The 7,355-nt window shown below is 33.8% G+C and overlaps 1 long non-coding RNA gene across 3 annotated transcripts; it reads right to left on the bottom strand.

The window, feature by feature from the left end:
• Window positions 1-2,320: 2,320 nt before the first annotated feature.
• LOC122581060 lies at window positions 2,321-4,163 on the bottom strand. Of its 3 annotated transcripts, none has more exons than XR_006320966.1 (4): window positions 3,947-4,163; window positions 3,586-3,767; window positions 3,131-3,501; window positions 2,321-2,496 (listed from the first exon to the last, which is right to left on the bottom strand). It is a non-coding gene; the product is annotated as an uncharacterized LOC122581060 (long non-coding RNA). The 3 variants fall into 3 exon arrangements; XR_006320964.1 differs by lacking the exon at window positions 3,947-4,163 and having other exon boundaries at window positions 3,131-3,250; window positions 3,373-3,501; window positions 3,586-3,929; XR_006320965.1 differs by lacking the exon at window positions 3,947-4,163 and having other exon boundaries at window positions 3,586-3,929.
• Between the last annotated feature and the right edge of the window lie 3,192 nt (window positions 4,164-7,355).

Genomic DNA, 7,355 nt, shown 5'->3' with positions numbered 1-7,355 from the left:
ACTCCGTCTGGCAATTTTACTTGAACTATCACCTTTGACCTTATCACATGTTATTTCCATTAATTAGACATGTTTATAGGCACATTATGTACATCGATCTATAAATTTCATTTATATTTATGTATATAATATAATATATAAGAATAAAAATGTGTTTCTTTGTTTGTTTTTGATAATACAGAAAGGAAATCACCCACCTTATATTTTCATAAGCCCGCGTGTCGTTAGTGCAACTTTAAAACTTTTAAAATAGTGATAATACACAATGAAGTGATAGAACTCTCTATATTACATTATCACATACGAACAAACTACTATAATGATTGTAATATGACCAAATAATGTTTAATACAACTTCAAGCACATCTACTCTTTCCCATTCTAAAGTTCATACCGTTTGTTCATTTTAAGAATATATATCCAAAGAGCCCTTAGGTTTACATAGTTCATAATTGATGCATCATGCATGCTGGTATAACACAAGTGTTTTATGATAATTAAGGTGCACCGATATAGAGGAATCAAAGATATGATCTTCTTGTGGTTGATTGTTTTCTTTCTGTCTTCCATCTTTCAGATTTAAATCTTAGATGAAGTTTATGTTTATTAATGCTAGTAATCTGTTCATGTTAAAAAGATTACTCAAGCTCCAAAGATGATTTAATCTATGTACTTAACTTGTTTTGTTATAATTGTATGCACATAAAAAAAGAGACATCCTAATGAAGTTGGTTAGACATCCACAAGAAATGTGCTGAATAGTTGTTTCTGTAAAATGAATGTACTTTTTATGCCTTTTCTTTAAAATAGTTGTAAAAGATGTTAAATAAATGTAAAAAATAGTTCCTGTTAATTTTTATTGTGAATTTTTTTACTAGCATAAATATATGCATGAGCTTTAGAGTCTCTCTTTGTAAGACTTTTTTGTACACGCTAATTTTTTTTTGGGCGACTCAAAATTTTCTTTCACCACGCTATTTTTTGTGAAAAGTTTTAAATTTTGTCACGCTAATTTTTGTAAACTTCAAATTTTGTGCACGCTCACTCTAGTGAACAATCCCAAACATTTGGTCACGCTACTTTCTGTGGATATTACAACCATTTCTTCACACTAAATCCTGTTAACATGGCATAATTTCTTCACATAAGTTACCGTGGACTTTTCATATAAATTTTAACGCCCGTTTTGTGCACGGTTTTGTTGTCCGTGAACTACAAAGTTATACACATGTTTAAACATGAGGATTTAGCAATTATATTGTGTACTTTTGAACACTTTACTGTAGTGATTGGAGTATGTAGTATTGAAGGTAGATGTATAATTTGTAATGTATAGAGATAATGTTCTTTGATTGTAAATCTTTGAGTTAAGGTCACCTGACACTTCACAAGACCACAGCTTGCGGTTGTGGTTTTCCTTGTTTCTATTTTGCAGTCTAGAGTTTGCATTGTTTGTTCATCTTTATTTCATTGTATTTAGTTAGTTTGTCATGAGTTGTGGCCACATTTTTGTAATAATTTATCTGTTTTTATATTACTTTATCATGTAATTGTAGTATGTATGTGCTGATACTTGTCTGTTGCTGCATGTATAAAATGGTTTTTTCATGTAGCCGTATATATAAAATGGCGACTCCTTCAGAAAGCTCTTCCAAAATTCCACAATTCCCGACGAATAAGAAGGAAAGGTACATATAATTTTGATGTGGCCGTATCCCTTTTTCATATATATGTCTTTTGTTATTGTTTGATCATATTTTCTACTTTTGTTACAGCGATCAGTTTGTTTTACTAGTGTCGCCTAGTGGTACATTACATCTCATCTCAAAGGACGGTAGAAACATATATTGGTCCTATGAAATGCGCATTGAAATCTGCAAGCCAGAGTATGAGAGGCCGGGGTTAGGTCTTTACGAGTACTTGGAAGCAAGATCAAACAAAGATGGACAGATTGAATTGTTCCACAAGCCTTTTAAGGGCGAGGGTGAGAAGGTACACTAAGTAGTTCTAAATCTCATCTATAATGAGCATTTAATTTTTTTTTAACTTTATTAGGTGAATTTTATTAATATGCACAAATATACAAATTGTACAGAACAAATAAGAGATACCATGGATACATCCATGAACACTAGATTCCTGACCTAGTACATTCAGTCAAACTTAATTTAATCACAGTTATACCACTGCATGAAAAATACATCCCGCAAGTTCCATCATAGTATTAGAATGAGACCAAGAAGCGTTATCCTTCACCGCTCTCTATATTCATTCTCATACTAAACAAAGCAGTCTTCAATCCAACTCTCCTTTACTCAGAGACAGCTACCAAATTGTTATTCTTCCAACTCAAACTCCATCTTCCAGTTCAATATTCACATTCTTAGAATTTTTTACTTTTAAAGACATCATCTTATACCTTACATTCTCCTTTATTAATCTGCACAGGACATCCTCACTCTTTTCTTCCTTCTTAAAAATTGTCAGATTCCTTTCCTGCCATACAAAATACACAGTTGCAGCCAATACAAGCTTGCTAACAACTACTGCAGTATTATTTTGCACTCTCTTAGCTGCAATTCTTGTTAATTGGCATGTAATTTTATTAAATGGTATATTGCAATTTATGACTACATTTGTTCCCCTTCAGATTTTGTGGAACAGTGCTAAAGATCTCAAGGAGTATTTCAAAAGCAAGAACATTTTTTATGAAGCTTTTGATGAAGATTTATATCTTGACTTCAAATCTGGCAAGTGTGTACCCGCTGGTGGCCAGTCCCTCGAGGTCATACACGTTAGGCGACTTGCGTGCTTAATATCTAAGTTTGCTAGCAAGAATCTTTGGCGTATAGAGTTTTCAAGATTGGAAGGAACCATAAATGGCAAAGGGGATATGAACTTTAGATGTTGTGTTCATCATGAGTGTAGCGAAGAGGGTTTTATCAGCTTTTGTGAAAGATTCAAGTCTTCACCCCTTGTGGATTTATGTTTTCCTAACAAACTTAGGCAGGCAAAACTAACAAAAAACCCTTTTGAGAAACTCAACAACAGCAACTATGTTCATGGGATGTATAATGGGTTAGATGCTGCAGTTAAGACCATGAACACCAAAAATATAACAGAAAAATACCGTAATTTGGTGAGAACGAGTTTGCACGAAAATATCTCTAGATTCTTCGGTGCAGAAGTTAACAAAACTGGAGAGGTGGATTTTGCCTTCGAGATTCATCATAATATTCTACCTGATTGTCTACGCATCAAAGAGAACATCAGTGAGACCGCCATAATAAAAATACTGAGGTAGATTTCATTTATTAGACTTTATTGATTATAATATATAAAAGGTACTAATTTGTTTTATGTTTTATTTACAGGGGGGTTACAAAGGGACTTAATTATCTCCACCAGAACAGGTTATGCCACGGAAGTCTCACACCCTGGAAGATCATGATAACCAGTGACTCCATTCCTAAAATTTGCGGACTTGGTAATTGTCAGCCTCTGACAAAAGAATTAATGAGTAAGTTTCCTTCTATCTTTGCTTACTTGTATATTATGAGATAAATAGGTTAAAGTAATGTGTACTTGTATGATTTATTAAGTATTTCTTCTTGTTCATGATGGGATATAGGTGCCGACTTTGAAGCACTCGCAAATGTAATTGGATTCTGTGACATTGATGAGAGTCTGAGAGAGGATTTGGTTTCGGAGAAAGTATACATTGAGTTCATCGGACAGTATACAGTAGAAAAGTTTTTAGCATTGACCTATAAAGAGGAAACCATTGATTTTGGAAAGCTGTTAGTACGGAGGTATGAATATATATACTTAAGATCAGAAAAATATATATATATATATATATATGTATATCTTTTTTGAGAATATAAGATGTCGGCAGAACTAAAAGTCTAAATGCCATTGCAGGCCACCACCAGGATATACGGACATTGTGCTCCATCCACGTTCGTGGGTCCCAATCCGATGTCTACACTTCATAGTACATACGAGAGACTATATACATGATGTTAGAAACCCTTCAACACTGAAAAAGAAGATAAATATCAAATTTTAGAGTCACTGGATTGGCGTACTTTATTTCCCCTTGAACTGATGACTTTGATGGGGCAAAGAATGATAGATATAATGGAAAGGAATAACAAGAACCTTCCAGAACCTTTCCTATGCCCCCTCTGGTAAGTATGCCTCTGACCCCATCCTGCAAATCGTACCAGATTCTGGCCTCTGAACCAGCCCATCTCGATCCCTCCCAAAGCCCCGCCTGTGTTCTCGAGCTTTGCTTTCTCTACCCAGATTACGAGCTCTCCTAGCACATATAGTACTCCTATGGCGACCCTTCCAATGACATCCCAGTCCAGAATCCAGAAACCACCATACAAAGCGTCTGTTTCAGATCTGATAAGACTTATCCGAAATTTGAAGAGTCATAGAGGATCAATTTATAAAGATTTGGTGAAGGGTGATTCAAAGAAAATTACTGATACGGAAGAATCACTCGCAATATATATACAGGAACGATGTCCAAAATTATTGATGACTGTGCACTGTCTAGTTTAGAATGATAAAGAAGCAAGAGCAGAGTTATCGGGGTATTTTGAGGAATGAGAAGAATTGTTTTTCATGATAGCTGCTTTGTTTCTATTTGGAATTAGATATTAATCAACTGGATGAGTGAAGATGGTAGATACAGAATATTTGGTCGGCTTCAGATAACAGTCCTTAATTGTCATTTTTGTTGTTGATAACATTACTAATAGATTGTTACTAATCTTTTGGAGTATTGGTAATATTTTGGACTATTATCTTGACACGTTTGCTACTAATATGGTATAATGTTGGAGAAAATGAAGTTTCATATTTTTATTTTGATGGTGATTGTGTTTTATGAGATCGATATAAAAAATTGGAGTGTAAAATAGATATAATGAAAGAAAGGATAGTAATGTTTTTGTGATTTGGAAATGAGAATCCGTTTCCAAACACCGAAGGATCTGTTCATGTATGGCAGGGCGATGATTACTTGCTGGAGCTTATGGAAAGAACGGAACAACAAAGTTTTCCATGATTCTACTCCTAAGGTGATTGAGGTGGTTGCGAATGTTAAATCTTTGTCTTTTCAATGGTTTAAATATAGATCGAGTAGGTCCGATATTGAGTGGAATGAGTGGGTGAAATACCCGTTGTATATATTGTAACTTGGTTGTTTGGGCGGGCCTTGTTTTGAGGTCATGCCTTTTGTTTTGAATGAAGTTTTAGTTCCAAAAAAAAATGTATGGCAGGGCGATGAAGATGAACTTGTTCCTGTAATACTCCCTATCTGTTTTTTTCTGTAAAACTTTTTTTTCCCCCTATATACAATAATACAAAACGCAAATAATCACTAAAACATTTTATTTTTATTTTTATTACTTGTGTGTCGTAAACCCAATAGTTAAGTAGCTTTTTCTAAAGGCAATTCTAAACTCCCTTCAGAATGGTTTAAAAATGCTTTGTTATAAACATATTCTTTATCTATATCCTAGTCAAAAGTTAAAAATAAAAGGGAAATGATTATTGGTGGTGGTGGTAACGGTGTTTATGACGACAACTATTGGTGGTGGTGGTAATGGTGGTGTCGAATGGTATATATTAAAATATTTTAGAAGATAAAAGCTTAAAGTGTAATAGTAATATAAGAGTTTAAGGTGTAAATCAGTTCAAAATGAGTAATTTTTAATACGAGTAATTCATTCCATTAAGGAAGGTTCATTAAAGACAATTGAGTTATTTAAGATATAACTTATAACTATTTCTAATTAGAACGGGGTCTAGAATTTTTAAAAAGAGTAGGGAAGAGATTATATACACTGAAACACATACATCTACAAATTTCATTTCTATATATAACATAAAGAAAACTCTAGTTCTCTCATTTTTTAGAGGCCTTTATATAATATAGGGTCTCTATCCTTGATTTTGGCAAAGACAAAAAGAAAATTATCCACTTTATATGTCGGAAATAACAGTATAATAACAATATGTAATTCCTTAAATATATATATATATATATATATATTACAAAACGATTAAATAATGATAAAGGAATTAAACAGGTTCAGAATGGAGGAACTAAATGAAAGAGGCAATTTGAAAGCTTCCTGCAAAACAAGAAAATGTAATAACAATAAAGAAGAACCGGGCTTGTGTTTGACACAATTCCCTTAAACAGATTCGCCGTCTGTTCCCAGGGTACACCGGTTAAAAGCAGCGTACTGCCGAACGTTGAACACTTGCCTGAAATACGAATGGAGCACAGGGATGGTTGCTGTTTCGTGACCGAAATTGCAGAGAATGTGTGTGTGGTATGAACGAATTCTATGTGTTGTTGTTGTTGTATTTTCCAAGTCCCTGATAGGACCTTATATACACAAATTGTAACTCCAAATAATTAACTAGCACTAATGGTCATTTAATTATTTATCAGTTTCAGGAGTTCCAAAAGCTTCTTCTAGATCATTCTCGGGTCGGGTTTATCTCAGGTCGAGCTGCATTCGTGCAGAGAATTTTGACCTAGAAACCCGTTTTCTGCACCCCCCCTGCGTGTAGGTAGGAGCCAGAGTAAAACACAATACAAGATCTTGACATAGCTTAGAAACCTCCATTTATAAACTAGTAAAAGTTTATATCCCACACCAATGTGGGACAAAGCTTTTCCAACTCCAACTTATGCACCAAACACACAACTTTGAGACTCGATATCTCATTCACCTTTAACCCAATTTGGACGCATCTTAGTTTGTTACGTAGCCTTGGCCAGAGACTACAAAACCCACTAAACGGTTCGCGATATATGTCACACGACTATATATTTATTGATGTCCAAAGTGGTGGAAAAATGCACTTTTTCCCAACATTATATTCACATTAGCTTGCGTGCTGTTAGTGCAACTTCGAAACTTGTATAATTACGATGTACACAAAGAACTTTTTTAGATCATGTAGACTATAGAGATAGTTTACACTTTACAACCATAATGGGTCTCTTACAAAAGTTGAAAATAAAAGAGAAATGATTAATCCTTCTAACCAATCAAATTAATAATTCTCTTAATCATAAGATGAATCAGGAGACAAGATTAGGAAAAAGAATTAGTAGATAACACATGTCATATTCTTAATGTTTTAGGAGAATTATTAGGCTATTTGGTTCAAAACATTTATTATTTTCTAAGATAAAATTATCGATTCATTTTCAAAGCAATACAAAGAAAAAAAAATACGGAGTAAAAAAATACAAACGTGTACACACACACATATATATAGATAGATACACACACGTATACACACACACCGTCAAT

This window comes from Erigeron canadensis, chromosome 9 (assembly GCF_010389155.1).
Source record: "Erigeron canadensis isolate Cc75 chromosome 9, C_canadensis_v1, whole genome shotgun sequence".
NCBI classification, from domain to species: domain Eukaryota; kingdom Viridiplantae; phylum Streptophyta; class Magnoliopsida; order Asterales; family Asteraceae; genus Erigeron; species Erigeron canadensis.
This window is presented reverse-complemented; position numbering and strand designations above follow the sequence as displayed.